We start from the raw sequence: 19544 nt of genomic DNA, 5'->3' as shown, positions 1-19544 counted from the left end.
GGGGGAGGAGAGGAGCGAGCGAAAGGTGGCTCAGCCGTCCTCAGCCAAAAAGGAAGAGCGGGGGTGGGAAGTGGCCAAACAGGAGCAAGAGGGGAGCACAGGGGGGGCCTCAGAGAGAGGAGAAGGGGGGGCAGTGCCATGGTCTGGGCACCAATGGGCCCCCCACTTCTAGGGAGCTTCCAGCGGTCACACACAGCCTCCCCAAATGCAAGAGCCATGGTCCACCTATTCTCTTCATCTTCACTAACCAAGCCCCTCCCCAAGCTATGTTGATGGGAGACGCCCTCCTGTTGACACAGCGCTATCTGCACCGGGGTTAGGCTGATATAACTGCATTGCTTAGGGAGGTAAATTTTTCACACCCCTGAGTAATGTAGTTACACCGATCTAATTTTGTAGTGTCGACCTGTCCAAGAACCTTGGGAGTAAAACTTCACCTGCTCCTGCTTTACTGAATCCAAACACAAGCAAAGCTTGTCAGGCCCAGATGGAGGTTGGCAGAAAGTCAGGTGTGTGCAGACATGATCCCTTCAGCAGCTGTAGGCACCATGGCTTAGCTGGCTAAAATCACTGTTTTGTATACAGGAGATCCTGGGTTCAAGTTCCATTGGTACCTTACTGAGTTGCTTTTGGGGCACCTGGTATTGGCTACTGTCAGAAGACAAGATTCAGAGCTAGATGGACCTTCGGTCTAGCCTAGTGTGGTTTTTCTTATGGTTTAAATTACATTCACAGGCACTGATGATAGTTACTGAAAGTTTGGGAGTTAGTAGCTGATAGGTCAGTGGTCCAGTCCCCTCACAGATGACCCCGTCCCTCTGGGACAGGGGCAGGTCTGAGCTCTCACACCAAATGCTCATTGTGGCTGCCAGAATCTGTGGGCAGCTTGTTTAGTTTATGCCGAGGGTTGAGTCCTGTTTTGTGCACCGTGTCCGAGAATGAAAATCCTAAACCGCCCTTTGAAATAACAAAAGCAGCAGGACGTGTTTCTGTCCCTGCCCCAGAGCAGACAGACCGATGGAGAAATGCCATGAGTCCAGGGTAATACTCCCCTGCGGTTTTACCATTTCCACTTGCTAAACTCCCTCCCAACCTTCTGGGCTCCTGGAGCAGGGGACTGAGCCTGAGCCGAGACACGGACACTGCAACTTTACAGCCCAAGCCGCATGACCCTGATTAATGTGACACGGGCCAGTCGTGGGTGTTTCATTGCACTGGAGACGTAGCCTAATGTTATGTCTGCACTGCAATTAACACACCCAGGGCACCTGTCGCAAAGCCCGGGTCAGCTGACTCAGGGTTATGCGGCTTGGGCTGCAAGACTATAAAATTACAGTGCAGACAGATGGGCTTGAGCCCAACCTCTGAGACCCCACAAGGGGTGAGGGTTTCCGAACCCAGGCTTCAGTGTGAACACAAATATCTGCGCCACAGTTTTTAGCCCCACAGCTTTAGCTTCATGAGCCCACGTCAGATGGTCCAGGCCAGCCATGCTGCCATCTTTATCCCAGGAGAGATGGACTCTAAGGGTACGTCTCCATTGCAATGTCAGCCCAGGTGTGGCTCGCTGTGCTCAAAGCAGCACCCTGGAAGCCCCATATTCACCACTCTCCTATAATGATGATACGGTTTGTACAAAGTCTGCCTGGTGAGGTATCATTTCAAAAGTCTTGGTCTGTTGAACATTACTATTGTGTTGGATTGTGTGTGTAGCATTGGCTGGGAAGTTTTGCTCTGTGTGTGTTACTGAGATGAGGTTGAGAAATGCCCACCACCAGCCTTTCAGGTCTGACAATGGAGGAGCCAGACCCGCTGCTGGCCCATTAAAGGGATCCACACTCCCAAGGACTATCCCAGGAACCGTGTACAATGCAGACTTCTCCGAGATAGCACAGCGACAATGGACACTGCTTGGCTCACATCCTAGCAAAGGTACTTCCTAGACAGTTGGAAGAAACTATGAAAGGGGGGGTAGAGACACTATGAATTGGCCTCTCTCCCCCACAACTCAACAGCTGGAATCACACCTGGATGACAAAACTGATTCAGAAATCAGAAGAGAATAATAATAGTACATTCAAACCAAAGTCCCCAAACAGACTAGTAGTGGTTTCTCAGCAGAAAATTTTCAGATTGGGGAATTTTGTTTTCCCAGTCAGACTTTGCCAAGGGAAGCAGAGAGAAAATGGTTGAGTTGTCTCCTTCAGAACAGCTTGGCCTAGACACTAGCTCTGGTTCACTGTTGTGGCCTTGCTCAGGTTGGGGGTATTTTAATTATTTGGGGAGGTCCCAGGGTGTTTGGGGGAGATTATGAGGCTGTTCCCTTTTGAGATAAAAGCTAAGAAATGCAGGACTAGAGATTTTTTTTTAGAAATCTGGGATTTAGACATTTTATTTGAAGCGGGTGGGAGGGGGGCAGCTGAGATTCTGAGAAGGTTTTCGTTTGCAAGAAGCAACCTTGTTTGATCTGTCATTGTACCAAGGGGGGAGATGGTTGTCTATAAAGGAGAGTGAAGACTAAATGCGTCCAATAAGGATGGGATTTGAACCCATGCATGCAGAGCACAATGGATTAGGAATCCAGCACCTTAACCACTCGGCCACTTCATCTGAGCTGCTAAAATAGGGACAGGAGGAGAAATCTAAGGCCAGCAGAGATCGGGACACTAAGGAGTTCCCCAATCCTAAGCACAAGCAGGGGCTGAATGAGCTCCCCCCTCACATCTAGTGAGGAGCTGGGGGAAGACTTCAGGAACAGGCCGTGTTTGCATAGACACCCCTGCTCTGCCTAGCTATGCAGCATGGTGGGGCCGCTTCCCCAAAATGACCAGTTTGGGATGGTGGTGGTTACAAATCACTTTAGGATTGAGTGGAATGAAATGGTATTCTCCTTCCTGTACAAGTGAAGGGCAGGAGAATGTACCTAGGCCGTCCTGACGGAGGGGTGGGTGGAGGAGGAATCGCTTTCATTGGACTGCAGAGAAGTGATTGAGGACGTCACCCTAACCCAGTTGTCCCCAAACATTTCACACTGCGCCCTCGTATCCATGGCTGTGGCCCCTCGGTAGCCGCGGTCGAGAACCGGGGCTGGGAGTGGGGCCGGTGCTTGCTGGGGAGAGGGGTGCGGACAGGGGTAAGGGGGTCGAGGCCGGGCTGGGAGCCAGGGGCCAGGCTGAGGGTGGGGTTGGGGGAGAGCTGGGACAGAGTGGGGCTGAGTGGGGCTCCCTCCCTGCCCTCCATGGGGGCTGGCTCAGGCTCTGGGGTGCCCCCATCAATCTTCCTCTGTGTCCCCCTAGGAGTCACACCCCACATTTTGGGGACCACTGACCCCTACTCGCTCAGCAGGGGCTAGTGATGCCAAAGCCCAGGGAAAGGGAGAACAAGTGTGGGGGCCCCAGCACCGGAACCATGACCCCCCCCCACTTCTGTCTGTGGCTCCGCCCCCTTCCACCCACGGCCCCACCCACTGTCACCTCTGTTCCACCCCTTCCCCCACTGGCCCCACCCTGTCACTCCTTTACCCCGGCCCCGCTGCGGCCCCGAGACCAGAGACGCTCTGTGCCCCTGCTGCAGCCCCCGGGCCGTAGCAGGGAGTGGGAGCTCCTCCAGCCCTGGGGCCGACATGGGGGAGACTTTCCCAGGGGGGCCCAATTTGGCCAGGGCCCCTAGTCATGGGCCCCACTGCCCCCTTGGCGACGCAAGGTTTGGGGAGGCTGAGCCCCCTCCCCCGAGCCTCCATTACGAGCCACCCAGGCTACCTCTGCTCAGTGGGTGGCCAGTCTCCCTGTGTCTCTGCTGTTCGTGCTGGGGAGCCCAGCCGGCCTTAGGGGTGGGGCCCCCGGCAGCCGCCCAGGGCTCCAGGGGGTCAAAGGGCACCGTGTGGCCGTGCAAAGGTGCTCACTGCTCTCCCCTGCCCCAATGCTCCTCCGTGGCCTCACAGAGGCTGGGGGGAGCGAGGAGCAACACTATGTGCTCCATGCGTCCTGGTCACTTTCCCCACCTGGGCTGGGCTGTGAGGGGAGCATCAGAAGCTACTGCTCTCTGCCCTCCCCTGACGCAGCCCGGCTGAGGAAAGTGACCTGGATGCAGGGAGCTCGGATGATGTCCCTTCTCACCCCCCTGCCCCTGCTAGGGAAGGCTGCTGTGTGGTGTCTCTATGGCTGCACATTCAGTGAGGCAGGTTTCTCGCTCCCATTGTTCCAGGGGCATCCTACTAGATAAAACTGAGCAAGAAATGGTTCCCAGTGGTTTTTAGGACTGGAATTGCTATTTTCAACAGCCATTGCCATTTTTTTCTAGTTTTGTTTGTTTAAAAGGAAGACAGTGATATTGCACTGGCAAATTTCCCATAGAAACAAAGAATAATAAAGGCACCTCAACTTTTCCTCATTTATGGAGGACAGTCTTATAATATGCATCCAGAGATCCTCCAGTCACACTAGCTGAAAATTGTTCCACTTTACTGCAGTTCTGTAACCATGCGGGAACCTGTCCTGTCTGTGTTCTGTGCACATCCAAAATTCCTGTTGAATGACCTGCCCTGGGAGCAAGTTACCAGTGACCCAGGGCAGTGGCAGAAGGAGGGTGCAGGTGGTGGGGGGAGCCCAGGGCTGGGGCAGCAGTGGGTGTGTGGGTGGGGGAGCACTGGTGGGGAAGGGGGAGCCCAGAGCTGGGGCAGCAGGAGGGTGCAGGTGGGGGGGGGCAGAGCCCAGGGCTGGGGCGGCAGGGGGTGCGGGTGGGGGGGACAGAGCCCAGAGCTCGGGCAGCAAGGGTTATGGGGGGGAGCCCAGGGCTGGGGTGGGGGCAGCCAATTTTTTTTTTTCCTGGGGGCGGCAAAAAACCTAGAGCCTACCCTGCCTCCACCCACCGTGAGGTAGGCAGGAGCGGATCATTATTATCCCTACTTGAAAGAGGGAGAAGCTAAGGCTGAGAAAGGAGAATTGACTTGTCTTAGGTCACACAGCCAGTCAGGGGCAGAGTTGGGAATAGGACCCTAGAGCTCGGATTTTCAATATACCTGCCCCTGGAAATTTCCACTACATGCATCCGACGAAGTGGGTATTCATCCACGAAAGCTCATGCTCCAGAACATCTGCTAGTCTATAAAGTGCCACAGGACTCTTTGCTGCTTTTACAAACTAACCATCAGATCTTGAATTTCAGACACTGAATGACCTGAATAAAGTGCTCTGTGATGAGCTCCAGACCAACAACAGTGACAGTAATTATTCAGCAAGTATTTGAGGAGAACTGCAATGTCAGAGAGAATCATGAACTGCTCAGAGACAATTAATGCAGAGAACAGCAAAATTCATCAAACATAGAACTGGTTCTGACTTATTTACTTGGTCTTAAAAGAGACCAACAAGGATCTGAGTCTCCTCCCTGTCAATAACCCCCTGCTCAGCCAATCAGGGTAGAGACCGAGGACGGGAGGCTGAGGGTTCTCACCAGAGAGCCCAAAGGATAGCCCAGGTCATTGGTGGGGATCACTGCCCGAGCACTATTTTAGCCCCACATTTTTGGGTGGACCTCCCACAGTGGGAACTGCAGAGCACTCCCCTGCAACAGATGGATCAGACTGAACAGGTTTCAAACCTCCAGGAGGCTCTTACCTTCTAAACAGGGACGGCTGTTTTCTAGTAAAATCAGGAAAAGGGAAGGAGGAAACTCGAAAAAGGTTCCTCCTGGCGCTCACGTCCATGAACCCGAATACTCTCTCAGTCCTCAAAGAGAGACCTGGAGAAGGAGACTTGCTGAAGCAAAGCCACAGGGGTCTCTGAGGTTTCCCTGGCCCCTCGCCCCGGTCCTGCCTGGCTGATGTCAGCATTTCTCTGTGAGGTCACCACCTCCCCACCACCTTGGACCAATAGTCTGAGGTCCTGCAAAAGGCCTTTGTGATGTCACTGCCACACCCCTCCCTTGCTGTGCCAATGTCCTGCCCCTGGCCAGGCACTTTGGAGGGTTGAGCTACTCCCTGTGGATCACCCCACTCCAGGAGCGTTCGTTCTAGGCAGCAAGCCGGCTAGACAGGAAAACATCAGACGCTGCTCCCAATGCTACACTCGGTTTGCCAGTAATGAGTCAACTTTATGGCCAGAAGAGACCATTAGAGCATCTAATCTGACCCCCTGCATATCACAGGATGACACAAGAGCTACTTGGGTCTGTTCCTAGAATGGAAGCCGCATATTAAACAAGTCCCAACAGGTTTGCTACACCCTGGCCTCCTCCCATTCTCCACCCGTGAATGTTTTGGCTACTCCAACCCCCAAACCAGACTGCCCAAGCCTCTCACCTCCTGTGTATTTGCTGTCCCTTCAGCAGGAACCCACCAGAACCCCCACCCCTCCCAATAATCCCTACCTGAGCTGGCTCCACTGCAGCCATTTCCCTTCCCTGTCCCATGGGAGGATGGGATGAGCTGGAGCGAAACATGGACGACATCCTGCAGCCTGGCAGGGTGAGAAGGGCAGTTGCGGAGGTTTCAGAACAGGCTTTAGTTCATGTCACATCACGATTCCCCCAGGATCTTTCCCTGCAGAGACACAGCCGAGGCTCTGCCATGCTGGGAACATGCTCCAGCTCTTTATTGCAGGGGAGACCTGGCCCCTCCTGCCAGGCTAAGCCCACAGGGAGATTTTTCAGCCTCCCCAGTAATAAAGTCTCTGAACAAAATGCTGGAAAGGAGCAGAACCAAAGGGGCTGGGCAGGCTCCATAGGGACACTGGCTCCTCCCTTCCCCTCCTGTGCGGCCATGTCCTGTCGCTGGCAGAGATCGGCCACCCCATCTCCCCCCCAGAGGCAGCCGTGTCTGCGGGGTCCCCCAGCCAGCACCTACTAACCCCCACCCACGCTGGGGGAGTGACACAGGACAGCAAATTCCCACCTACCCAAGGACAAATTGCTGCAGATAAACGGGCTGGGTTCACATCCCAAAGCTGAGGAGAATTGAAGAAATAGGAAAAATGAGAGAGTCAATAATTTTAGGGTAAATGGGGGACTCTCCTTGGATTTTCTAGCCACATGGGGGGAGGGGAGAGAGAAGGGGAAGAACTAGAGAGAATTGTTCTCAGGTTTTGAAATGGAAAGAAACGGCACAAACAGGAAAAGGATGCGAGTAGCTCACCCCTGTGACCATAGGCATGTGCAGCACATTTCATTAGGGTGCGCACCCAGGGAGCCCCGCCCTAGCCCCACCCCATCCACTGCCTCCCCCTTCCAGCCCCCTGGCTGCCCCCCTCAGAACCCCCAACCCTCCCTGCTCCTTGTCCCCTGACTGCCCCCTCCTGGGATCCCCCCCCTGTAACTGCCTCCCTAGGACCCAACCCCCTACCTGTCCCCCTGACCCTTATCCACCCCCCTGCCCCCAGACAGACCCCGGGGACTCCCACGCCCCATCCAACCGCTCCCCACCCCCTGATAGGACCCCCAGAACTCCCGACCCATCCAACTCCCTCTGCTCCCTGCCTGCTCCAACCCTGCTCCACCCCCCGAACCCTCAACCCATCCAACCCCCCTACTCCTTGTCCCCTGACCGCCCCATCCAGAGACCCCCTCACCCCCCCAACTATCCAATCCCCCTCCCCACCTCCTGGCAGCTCTGTCCAGTGGCTGCTCCCACCCACACACTCAAAGTGGCGGAGGAGGTTCCCTCTCCTTGGGTGGGAAGGTTGCCTAGTGGTTAAGGCACAGGACTCAGGCTCAGGTGTTCTGGGTTTGAGTCTCTGCTCTGCCACAGACTCCCTGCTTGGCCTTGGGAAAGTCACTTCACCTCATTGTGCCCTAGATCCCACCTGCTGAATAGGGCCAACACTGACCCTGCCTCCTGGGCTAAATCCATTCATGGCTGGGTGATGGGGGGGAAATGGAGATACCAACATGGGGAGATTGGGGCTGAATTTCTCCACAGCCGGAGAGTGAGAGCCAGCTCCACAGGGGGGATGGGAGCGAGAGGGGCTCAGGCCAGCTCCACACAGAGGGGGTGGGGGGGATCAGGGTTTAAGCCCTGCAACTTCTGCCACTAAGGTGGCTGGGGCTCCCGAGCCAGGGACTTCAGCCCCACATCTTCTGCCAGGGTCCGGGGTTCTCCTCCCCGCCCCACGGTGGCTCCTCACCCCCTCCCCCCCCCGAGTGCAGCTCCTGCTGGGGTCTGGGCTCCCCAACCCCGCCTCCCAACCCAGCGGGGCTTCTCCTCCCCCCTCCAGCTCGGCTCCTCCCCCCTGCCGGTATCTGGAGCTTCTCACCCCCCAACCTCCCCCTGCCCCAGCCCCAGCCCAGCTGGGCTCCCCGGGGCACCCGCCGCTGCTGTGGCCGGAGCCGAGCCTGGCGGGCAGGGAGCAGCGATTCATGCGGGGGCCCTGGCAGAGCCCCCAGCCCGAGCGGAGCGGGGCAGCCCCAGGGGAGCGGGGGGGGGGCTCTGCTGCTGCTGGCCCCGCCCCCACCGACCCCTGGGCTGTTTGGGGGGGGCTCACTCAGCCCCCCCCAGGAGCGGGGGGGGAGCAGCGGAGCGGAGCCTGCCCAGCAAGCATCTGATCGCAGCTGTGCCCAGGCCGCCCCCGGGGAAAAGCTCAGCGGAGGAGGCGCCACAAGCTGCCGGCAGCGGGTCACTCCCGGGGGGGCCGAGCACCCACCTGCAGCCGCCGCAGCCACCCCCCTCCCCCCGGAGCCCCCACGGGGGGGGAGCAGCCTCCCCAGCCGGGGCTCAGGGCATTGGGGTGCCGGGGCTCCCCCCATGCGCACGCCTGGGCCCGGGACACTCACACACACACTCTGCCCCGGGGCTCCCCTGGTGCCCAGAGACCGATCAACCCCCCGCCTGCCCCCCCGCACTTCCCCGCCTGACGCTCCGGCCTCTCCCCTCCCGCCCCGCCAGCCGCACCCAGGGGAGCCCCGGGCCCCAGGCTCTGTCCCCACCTGGAGCCCAGCGGGGCCGGGGGCAGCTCCTGCGGCAGCTGAGAACAGCGGCTCCGCTACGGCCCGGGCGGCTCCAGCGCTGCTGGCAGCACGTGGCCACCAGGGAGCAACTGCTGAGCCCGGGCTCCTGCGTCACAATGTGCCAGAGCCCCGCCCCCAGAAGCTGCCCCGCCCCCGGGCTGTGCCAGAGCCACGCCCCCAGGAGCTGCCCCGCCCCCGGGCTGTGCCAGAGCCCCGCCCCCAGGAGCTCCCCCACCCCTGGGCTGTGCCAGAGCCCCGCCCCCAGGAGCTGCCCGCCCCTGGGCTGTGCCAGAGCCCCACCCCCAAGAGCTGCCCCGCCCCCGGCCTCTGCCAGAGCCCCGCCCCCAGGAGCTGCCCCACCCCCGGGCTGTGCCAGAGCCCCACCCCCAAGAGCTGCCCCGCCCCCGGCCTCTGCCAGAGCCCCGCCCCCAGGAGCTCCCCCATCCCCGGGCTGTGCCAGAGCCCCACCCCCAAGAGCTGCCCCGCCCCTGGCCTCTGCCAGAGCCCCACCCCCAAGAGCTGCCCCACCCCCGGCCTGTGCCAGAGCCCCGCCCCCAGGAGCTGCCCCGCCCCTGGGCTGTGCCATAGCCCCACCCCCTGGAGCTGCCCCACCCCTTGGAGCTGCCCCACCCCCGGCCTGTGCCAGAGCCCCACCCCCAGGAGCTGCCCCGCCCCTGGGCTGTGCCAGAGCCCCACCCCCAGGAGCTGCCCCGCCCCCGGCCTGTGCCAGAGCCCCGCCCCCAGGAGCTGCCCCGCCCCCGGCCTGTGCTAGAGCCCCGCCCCCAGGAGCTGCCCCACCCCCGGCCTGTGCCAGAGCCCCGCCCCCAGGAGCTGCCCCACGTTAGGTCTCTGCGATTTGTTCTCCTGTCTCCTTCTTCCCAGAACCCCCTGCTCCCAGCTGCTCCCTTCCTGTGTCTGCAAACACCCCCCCGGGCGGGCTGCAGCGCTCGTTGGGGCTGGCTCCAGTGGCTGAAGTTGCCTCCATCTCTGATCACCCGGGGAGAACAAACAGAGGAGATGGGCCCAGGGTGTGAAAGCGGAATTAGGGGGCAGGGAAAGGAGGACTGTTTGGAAAGGTGGGTTTTTGCGGCGGGGCGGGGGGTGATCCAGATGGACTCAGAAGAAGTTGGGCAGCAGAGGCTCAGGAAAATTGAGGGGAACCCCCTGGGTGTCCCAGTGTTGGCCAGGGATTGTACAGCACATAGCACAATATGGGGTCCCAGAGCCGTAACTAGCTATTTTTGCACCCAACGCAAAAAATAAAATTGCGCCCCCCCATAGGGTACAGGTGGGAGGGGGAGCCCAGGGCTGGGGCAGCAGAGGGTGTGTGGGTGGGGGAGCACTGGTGGGGAGGGGGGAGCCCAGAGCTGGGGCAATGTGGGGCATGTGTGCGGGAGAGCCCACGGCAGGAGGGTGCAGGACAGGGGGGCAGAGCCCAGGGCTAGGGTGGCAGGGGTGTGTGTGTGGGGGGGGGAGAGCCCAGGACTGGGGCAGCAGGGGGCTGTGGGTGGGGGGAGGCCCAGAGCGGGGACAGCAGAGGGTTCAAATGGGGGGTGGAGCCCAGGGGTTGGGCAGCAGGAGGGTGTGGGTGGGAGCAGCTAATTTTTTTTTCCTTTGGGTGGCAAAAAACCTAGAGCCAGCCCTGCCTCCACGCACCGTGAGGTAGGTAGGAGCGGATCATTATTATCCCTACTTGAAAGAGGGAGAAGCTAAGGCTGAGAAAGGAGAATTGACTTGTCGTAGGTCACACACCCAGCAAGTGGCAGAGTTGGGAATAGGACCCAAGAGCCCTGATTTTCAAACTAACCATCGGATCTTGAATTTCAGACATTGAATGACCTGAATAAAGTGCTCTGATATGAGCTACAGACCAACAACAGTGACAGTAAATATTCAGCAAGTATTTAAGGAGAACTGCAATGTTAGAGAGAATCGTGAACTGCTTAGAGACAATTAATGCAGAGAAGCAGCAAAATTTATCAAACATAGAACTGGTTCTGACTTATTTCCTTGGTCTTGAAAGAGAACAACAAGGACCTGAGTCTCCTCCCTGTCAATAACCCCCTGCTCAGCCAATCAGGGTAGAGACTGAGGACGGGAGGCGGAGGGTTCTCACCAGAGAGCCCAAAGGATGGCCCAGGTCACGGGTGGGGATCACTGCCCGAGCACTAGTTCAGCCCCACATTTTTGGGTGGACCTCCCACAGTGAGAGCTGCAGAGCACTCCCCTGCCACACACACACACACACACACACACACACACACACACACACACACACACACACCCCTCCCTCCTGGTGTTGGGAGGTGAACAGGAGAAAGGACAAAAGAAGCAAGAGACGAAGAGAAAGGAGGGAGGGATGGATGGAGGAAAAGGTCTAATGGTCTCTTCTGGCCATGAAGTCGACTAATTTCTGAAAAACTGAATGTAGCTTTGGGAGCAGCGTCTGATGTTTTCCTGTCTAGCCGGCTTGCTGCCTAGAACGAATGCTCCTTGAGTGGGGTGATCCACAGGGAGTAGCTCAAACCTTCAAAGTGCCTGGCCAGGGGCAGGACATTAGCCCAGCAAGGGAGGGATGTGGCAGTGACATCACAAAGGCCTTTTGCAGGACCTCAGACTATTGGTCCAAGGTGGTGGGGAGGTGGTGACCTCACAGAGAAATGCTGACATCAGCCAGGCAGGACCGGGGCGAGGGGCCAGGGAAACCTCAGAGACCCCTGTGGCTTTACTCCAGCAAGTCTCCTTCCCCAGGTCTCTCTCTGAGGACTGAGAGAGCATTCGGGTTCACGGACGTGAGCGCCAGGAGGAACCTTTTTCGAGTTTCCTCCTTCCCTTTTAGTGATTTTTACTAGAAAACAGCCGTCCCTGTTTAGAAGGTAAGAGCCTCCTGGAGGTTTGAAACCTGTTCAGTCTGATCCAGCTGGTGAGAGTTGAATTCTAGGCATGGAAAACACGAGCTTAAGGAGGCAGAATTTTATTGCGCACCTGGGATTTTGTCCCTTAGAATCATTGGGGAGATTAGGGTTTGTCCTTTTTGTTTCACCTTTTCCTCCATCCCTCCCTCCCTCCTTTCTCTTTGTCTCTTGCTTCTTTTGTCCTTTTTCCTGTTCTCCTCCCAACACCAGGAGGTAGGGGTGTGTGTTTGTGTGTGCTGCGGGCAGTGCTCTGCAGCTCCCACTGTGGGAGGTCCACCCAAAAATGTGGGGCTGAAATAGAGCTCGGGCAGTGATCCCCATCAGTGACCTGGGCCATCCTTTGGGTTCTCTGGTGAGAACCCTCAGCCTCCCGTCCTCGGTCTCTACCCTGATTGGCTGAGCAGGGGGTTATTGACAGGGAGGAGACTCAGGTCCTTGTTGGTCTCTTTTAAGACCAAGGAAATAAGTCAGAACCAGTTCTATGTTTGATGAATTTTGCTGCTTCTCTACATTAATGGTCTCTGAGCAGTTCATGATTCTCTCAAATGTTGCAGTTCTCCTCAAATACTTGCTGAATAATTCGTGTCCACTGTTGTTGGTCTGGAGCTCATCTGTGAGCACTTTATTCAGGTCATTCTGTGTATGAAATTCAAGATCCGATGGTTAGATTGAAAATCAGGGCTCTTGGGTCCTATTCCCAGCTCTGCCCCTGACTGGCTGTGTGACCTAAGACAAGTCAATTCTCCTTTCTCAGCCTGAGCTTCTCTCTCTTTCAAGTAGGGATAATAATGATCCGCTCCTACCTAGCTCAACTCACTCACTCTTCCCCAGCACACACACTGTCTCTCCCCAGAACACACACAGTCTGTACCCCGCCATGCACACCGCAGTTGAAAAGCAGCTGGTAATCTAGTAAGATGCCCATGGAACAGTGGGATAGAGAAACCTGCATCATGTGATGCTGTACCAGCCCGTGAGGCATTGCAAACCCTTCCCAAAACACCCTGCAGCCAATTGCACAGTGGGATAGTTGCCCACAGTGCACTGCTCTCTGTTGCCATCCAAGAACTGCTAGCAGGGATGTGCTCTGGGGACGCAAGGGGCATAGGGAGGACATTCAATAGCTGTTTAGTTAAAACACTTTAACTAAAGCAGCAATGCCGGGGGGTTGGTGAATTCTTTGTTTCCTCACCCTGGAGTAAACTCAGCTTTTTATTCCATTCTTGATGCTTCATGGAATAACAACAGATGACCGAAGAAAGACGTGGACAGGGTGGGTCTCAGGGGAGGGGCAGAGAGTTTTGAGCGGTGGGCAGAGCAGGTCTCGGAGGTGGGGGCAGTGGGCAGGGCAGGTCTCAGGGGAGAGGCAGAGAGGTGTGGGTGGTGGGCAGGGTGGGTTGCAGGGACGGGTCAGCGAAGTGGCGATGGCGGCTGGTGGGCAGACCGTGTGGTAGGGGGTGGAGAGGCACGAGCAGGAGGCAGGAAGGCCTTGGGGGAGGAGAGGAGCGAGCGAAAGGTGGATCAGCTGTCCTCAGCCAAAGAGGAAGAGCGGGGGGTGGGAAGTGGCCAAACAGGAGCAAGGGGGGAGCACAGGTGGGGCCGCAGAGAGAGGAGAAGGGTGGGGGGGGCAGTGCCATGGTCTGGGCACCAATGGGCCCCCCACTTCTAGGGAGCTTCCAGCGCTCACACCCAGCCTCCCCAAATGCAAGAGCCATGGGCCACCTATTCTGTTCATCTTCACTAACCAAGCCCCTCCCCAAGCTGTGTTGATGGGAGAAGCCCTCCTGTTGGCACAGCGCTATCTGCACCGGGGTTAGGCTGATATAACTGCATTGCTTAGGGAGGTAAATATTTCACACCCCTGAGTAATGTAGTTACACCGATCTAATTTTGTAGTGTAGACCTGTCCAAAGAACCTTGGGAGTAAAACTTCACCTGCTCCTCTGCTTTACTGAATCCAAACACTAGCAAAGCTTGTCAGGCCCAGATGGAGGTTGGCAGAGAGTCAGGTGTGTGCAGACATGATCCCTTCAGCAGCTGTAGGCACCATGGCTTAGCTGGCTAAAACCACTGTTTTGTGTGCAGGAGATCCTGGGTTCAAGTTCCAGTGGTACCTTATTGAGTTGCTTTTGAGGCACCTGGTATTGGTTACTGTCAGAAGACAAGATTCAGAGCTAGATGGACCTTCGGTCTAGCCTAGTGTGGTTTTTCTTATGGTTTAAATTACACTCACAGGCACTGATGATAGAGTTACTGAAAGTTTGGGAGTTAGGAGCTGATAGGTCAGTGGTCCAGTCCCCTCACAGACGACCCCGTCCCTCTGGGACAGGGGCAGGTCTGAGCTCTAACACCAAATGCTCATTGTGGCTGCCAGAATCTGTGGGCAGCTTGTTTAGTTTATGCCGAGGGTTGAGTCCTGTTTTGTGCACCGTGTCTGAGAATGAAAATCCTAACCTGCCCTTTGAAATAACAAAAGCAGCAGGATGTGTTTCTGTCCCTGCCCCAGAGCAGACAGACCGATGGAGAAATGCCATGAGTCCAGGGTAATACTCCCCTGCGGTTTTACCATTTCCACTTGCTAAATCCCCTCCCAACCTTCTGGGCTCCTGGAGCAGGGGACTGAGCCTGAGCCGAGACACGGACACTGCATCTTTACAGCCCAAGCCGCATGACCCTGATTAATGTGACACGGGCCAGTCGTGGGTGTTTCATTGCACTGGAGACGTAGCCTAATGTTATGTCTACACTGTGATTAACACACCCAGGGCACCTGTCACAAAGCCCGGGTCAGCTGAATCAGGGTTATAGGGCTTGGGCTGCAAGACTATAAAATTACAGTGCAGACAGATGGACTTGAGCCCAACCTCTGAGACCCCACGAGGGGTGAGGGTTTCCGAACCCAGGCTTCAGTGCAAACACAAATATCTGCACCACAGTTTTTAGCCTCTCAGCTTTAGCTCCATGAGCCCACGTCGGATGGTCCAGGCCAGCCATGCTGCCATCTTTATCCCAGGAGAGATGGACTCTAAGGGTACGTCTCCACTGCAATGTCAGCCCAGGGGTGGCACGCTGTGCTCAAAGCAGCACCCTGGAAGCCCCATATTCACCACTCTCATACAATGATACGGTTTGTACAAAGTCTGCCTGGTGAGGTATCATTTCAAAAGTCTTGGTCTGTTGAACCTTAATATCTTGTTGGATTGTGTGTGTAGCATTGGCTGGGAAGTTTTGCTCTGTGTGTGTGACTGAGATGAGGTTGGGAAATGCCCACTACCAGCCTTTCAGGTATGACAATGGAGGAGCCAGACTCGCTGCTGGCCCATTAAAGGTATCCACGCTCCCAAGGACTATCCCAGGAGCCGTGTACAATGCAGACTTTTCCGAGATAGCACAGCGACAATGGACACTGCTTGACTCACATCATAGCAAAGGGACTTCCTAGCAAGTTGAAAGAAACTATGAAGGGGGCGGTAGAGACATCATGAGTTGACCTCTCTCCCCCACAACTCAACAGCTGGAAATACACCTGGATGACAAAACTGATTCAGAAATCAGAAGAGAATAATAATAGTACATTCAAACCAAAGTCCCCAAACAGACTAGTAGTGGTTTTTCAGCAGAAAATTTTCAGTTTGGGGAATTTTGTTTTCTCAGTCAGACTTTGCCAAGGGAAGGAGAGAGAAAATGGTTGAGTTGTCTCCTTCAGAACAGCTTGGCCTAGACACTAGCTCTGGTTCAAAGTTGTGGCCTTGCTCAGGTTGGGGGTATTTTAATTATTTGGGGAGGTCCCAGGGTGTTTCGGGGAGATTATGAGGCTGTTCCCCTTTGAGATAAAAACTAAGAAATGCAGGACTAGAAATTTTTTTTTAGAAATCTGGGATTTAGACATTTTATTTGAAGCAAGTGGGGAGGCAGCTGAGATTCTGAGAAGCTTTTTGTTTGCAAGAAGCAACATTGTTTGATCTGTCATTGCACCAAGGGGGGAGATGGTTGTCTGTAAAGGAGAGTGAAGACTAAATGCATGCAATGAGGATGGGATTCAAACCCATGCGTGCAGAGCACAATGGATTAGCAGTCCATCACCTTAATCACTCAGCCACCTCATCTGAGCTGCTAAGACAGGGACAGGAGGAGAAATCTAAGTCTGGCAGAGATACGGACACTAAGGAATTTTTAAATACTAAGCGTAAGCAGGGGCTGAATGAGCTCCCCCCTCACATCTAGTGAGGAGCTGGGGGAAGACTTCAGTAACAGGCCGTGTTTGCATAGACACCCCTGCTCTGCCTAGCTATGCAGCATGATGGGGCCGCTTCCCCAAAATGACCAGTTTGGGATGGTGGCGGGTAACAAATCACTTTAGGATTGAGTGAAATGAAAAGTTATTCTCCTTCCTGTACGAGTGAAGGGCAGCGGAACGTACCTAGGCCGTCCTGATGGAGGGGTGGGTGGGGGAGGAATCGCTTTCATTGGACGGCAGAGAAGTGATTGAGGACGTCACCCTAACCCAGTGGTCCCCAAACATTTCACACTGCGCCCTCGTACCCATGGCTGTGGCCCCTCGGAAGCCGCGGTCGAGAACCGGGGCTGGGAGTGGGGCCGGTGCTTGCTGGGGAGAGGGGTGCGGACAGGGGTAAGGGGGTCGAGGCCGGGCTGGGAGCCAGGGGCCCAGGCTGAGGGTGGGGTTGGGGAAGAGCTGGGACAGAGTGGGGCTGAGTGGGGCTCCCTCCCTGCCCTCCATGGGGGCTGGCTCAGGCCCTGAGGTGCCCCCATCAATCTTCCTCTGTGTCCCCCTAGGAGTCACGCCCCACATTTTGGGGCCCACTGACCCCTACTCGCTAAGCAGGGGCTAGTGATGCCAAAGGCCAGGGAAAGGGAAAACAAGTGCGGGGGCCCAAGCACCGGAAGCCTGCCCCCCCACTTCTGTGTGTGTGTCATAGGTCTCACCCCCACTTGGAGCTGTTGGGTTCCAATGTGGGGACCTCCTTTTTTCCCTCTAAACTAAAATCCTAGTTTAGATCTACTATGCTGCCACCAGTCAGATTTAAAGTGTCTGACACACTGCCTGTTCCCCCAACTTTCCCTGGGGAACACAGATTCAATGTCCCTGAATCTCTACTCACAGGGAAGCAGCCCACTTCCCCCCTCCCTCTCTCCTAGCCACTTTGGAGAGATATACACCGAGTCAAATCCTTGACTCAACACAAAGAGGGACTTACCACCCCCTCCCCTTCCCTAGTCCTGGAAAGAGATACCTGATTCAAACTGCTTGAATCAAACCCAGGAGGAATTCTCTCTTCCCTCCTCCCCTTCCCCTGAATTTCCACAAGAGAAGGAATTAACCAAGTCCAAAGAAAAGAAAATAATTTATTAAAGAATAAAAAGAAAAGTCATTATCTCTGTAACCAAATGAAACAATACAGGGTCTAAACTTATCAATCTCTGGAGAGAATCCCCCCTCCCCCTTTCTTTCTCAGTAAAAGCAAAGTAACAGCAAACAGGAATAAAGAATTTCCTTTAGCAAACACACCATTGCAAATATAGAAATCAAATTATAAGACTAATTCGCCTTTCTAATTAATACTCACTATTAAATAGTAGAAACTACTCCAGGAGAACTTGGAGACATGACTGGTCTCTCTTAGATCCAAAGAGAGCTCAGAGAAAACAAAGAAAACAAAGACAAAGGCTTCCCTCCACAGAGATTTGAAAAAATCTTATCTCTGATTGGTCCTCTGGTCAGGTGGTCATCAGGTACTGCATGTTAACCCTTTACAGGTAAGAGAGATCTTAACCCTTAACTATCTGTTTATGACAGTGTGGCTCCGCCCCCTTCCACACCTTCCACCCATGGCCCCATCCACTGTCACTCCTTTACCCCGGCCCCGCTGCGGCCCCGAGACCAGATAAGCTCTGTGCCCTGCTGCAGCCCCCGGGCCATAGCAGGGAGTGGGAGCTCCTCCAGCCCTGGGGCTGACATGGGGGAGACTTTCCCGGGGGGCCCAATTTGGCCAGGGCCCCTAGTCATGGGCCCCACTGTCCCCTTGGCGACGCAAGGTTAGGGGAGGCTGAGCCCCCCCGAGCCTCCATTACGAGCCACCCAGGCTACCTCTGCTCAGTGGGTGGCCAGTCTCCCTGTGTCTCTGCTGTTCGTGCTGGGGAGCCTGGCCGGCCTTAGGGGTGGGGCCCCCGGCAGCCGCCCAGGGCTCCAGGGGGTCAAAGGGCACCGTGTGGCCGTGCAAAGGTGCTCACTGCTCTCCCCTGCCCCAATGCTCCTCCGTGGCCCCACAGAGGGTGGGGGGAGCGAGGAGCAGCACTATGTGCTCCCTGCGTCCTGGTCACTGTCCCCACCTGGGCTGGGCTGCGAGGGGAGCATCAGAAGCTCCTGCTCTCTGCCCTCCCCTGACGCAGCCCGGCTGAGGAAAGTGACCTGGATGCAGGGAGCTCGGATGATGTCCCTTCTCGCCCCCCTGCCCCTGCTAGGCAAGGCTGCTGTGTGGTGTCTCCATGGCTGCACTTTCAGTGATGCAGGTTTCTCTATCCCATTGTTCCAGCGGCATCCTACTAGATTGCCAGCTGCTTTTCAACTGCAGTGTGAAGACTGTGTGTGTGTGTGGGGACAGACAGTGTGTGTGCTGGGGAAGAGTGAGTGTGTTGAGGTAGGTAGGAGCGGATCATTATTATCCCTACTTGAAAGAGGGAGAAGCTAAGGCTGAGAAAGGAGAATTGACTTGTCTGAGGTCACACAGCCAGTCAGTGGCAGAGTTGGGAATAGGACCCAAGAGCCCTGATTTTCAAACTAATCATCGGATCTTGAATTTCAGACATTGAATGACCTGAATAAAGTGCTCTAACATGAGCTACAGACCAACAACAGTGCACAGGAATTATTCAGCAAGTATTTGAGAACTGCAATGTTAGAGAGAATCATGAACTGCTCAGAGACCATTAATGTAGAGAAGCAGCAAAATCCATCAAACATAGAACTGGTTCTGACTTATTTCCTTGGTCTTAAAGAGAACAAGGACCTGAGTCTCCTCCCTGTCAATAACCCCCTGCTCAGCCAATCAGGGTAGAGACTGAGGGCGGGAGGCTGAGGGTTCTCACCAGAGAGCCCAAAGGATGGCCCAGGTCACTGATGGGGATCACTGCCCGAGCACTATTTCAGCCCCACATTTTTGTGTGGATCTCCCACAGTGGGAGCTGCAGCGCACTCCCCTGCAACACACACACACACACACACACACACACACACACACACACACACACACACACACACACACACACACACACACACACCACCCTCTCCTGGGTATTGGGAGGGGAACAGGAGAAAGGACAAAAGAAGCAAGAGATAAAGAGAAAGGAGGGAGGGATGGAGGAAAAGGTAAAACAAAAAGGACAAACTCCAATGTCCCCAGTGATTCTAAGGGACAAAATCCCAGGTGCAGAATAAAATTCTGCCTCCTTAAGCTCGTGTTTTCCATGCCTAGAATTCAACTCTCACCAGATGGATCAGAGTGAACAGGTTTCAGACCTTGAGGAGGCTCTTACCTTCTAAACAGGGATTGCTGTTTTCTAGTAAAATCACTGAAAGGCAAGGAGAAAACTCGAAAGAGGTTCCTCCTGGCGCTCACGTCCGTGAACCTGAATACTCTTTCAGTCCTCAAAGAGAGACCTGGAGAAGGAGACTTG

General features: G+C 55.6%; 1 non-coding gene across 1 annotated transcript; it reads right to left on the bottom strand.

Moving 5' to 3' along the window:
* Positions 1-2528: 2528 nt before the first annotated feature.
* Positions 2529-2610, bottom strand: TRNAR-CCU. Its single transcript has one exon. It is a non-coding gene; the product is annotated as a tRNA-Arg (tRNA).
* Between the last annotated feature and the right edge of the window lie 16934 nt (positions 2611-19544).

The sequence above is a fragment of the Mauremys mutica genome, unplaced genomic scaffold, assembly GCF_020497125.1.
Source record: "Mauremys mutica isolate MM-2020 ecotype Southern unplaced genomic scaffold, ASM2049712v1 Super-Scaffold_100084, whole genome shotgun sequence".
Taxonomy (NCBI): domain Eukaryota; kingdom Metazoa; phylum Chordata; order Testudines; family Geoemydidae; genus Mauremys; species Mauremys mutica.
Note: the sequence above shows the minus strand (reverse complement) of the source record. Positions and strands in the feature narration are given on the sequence as shown.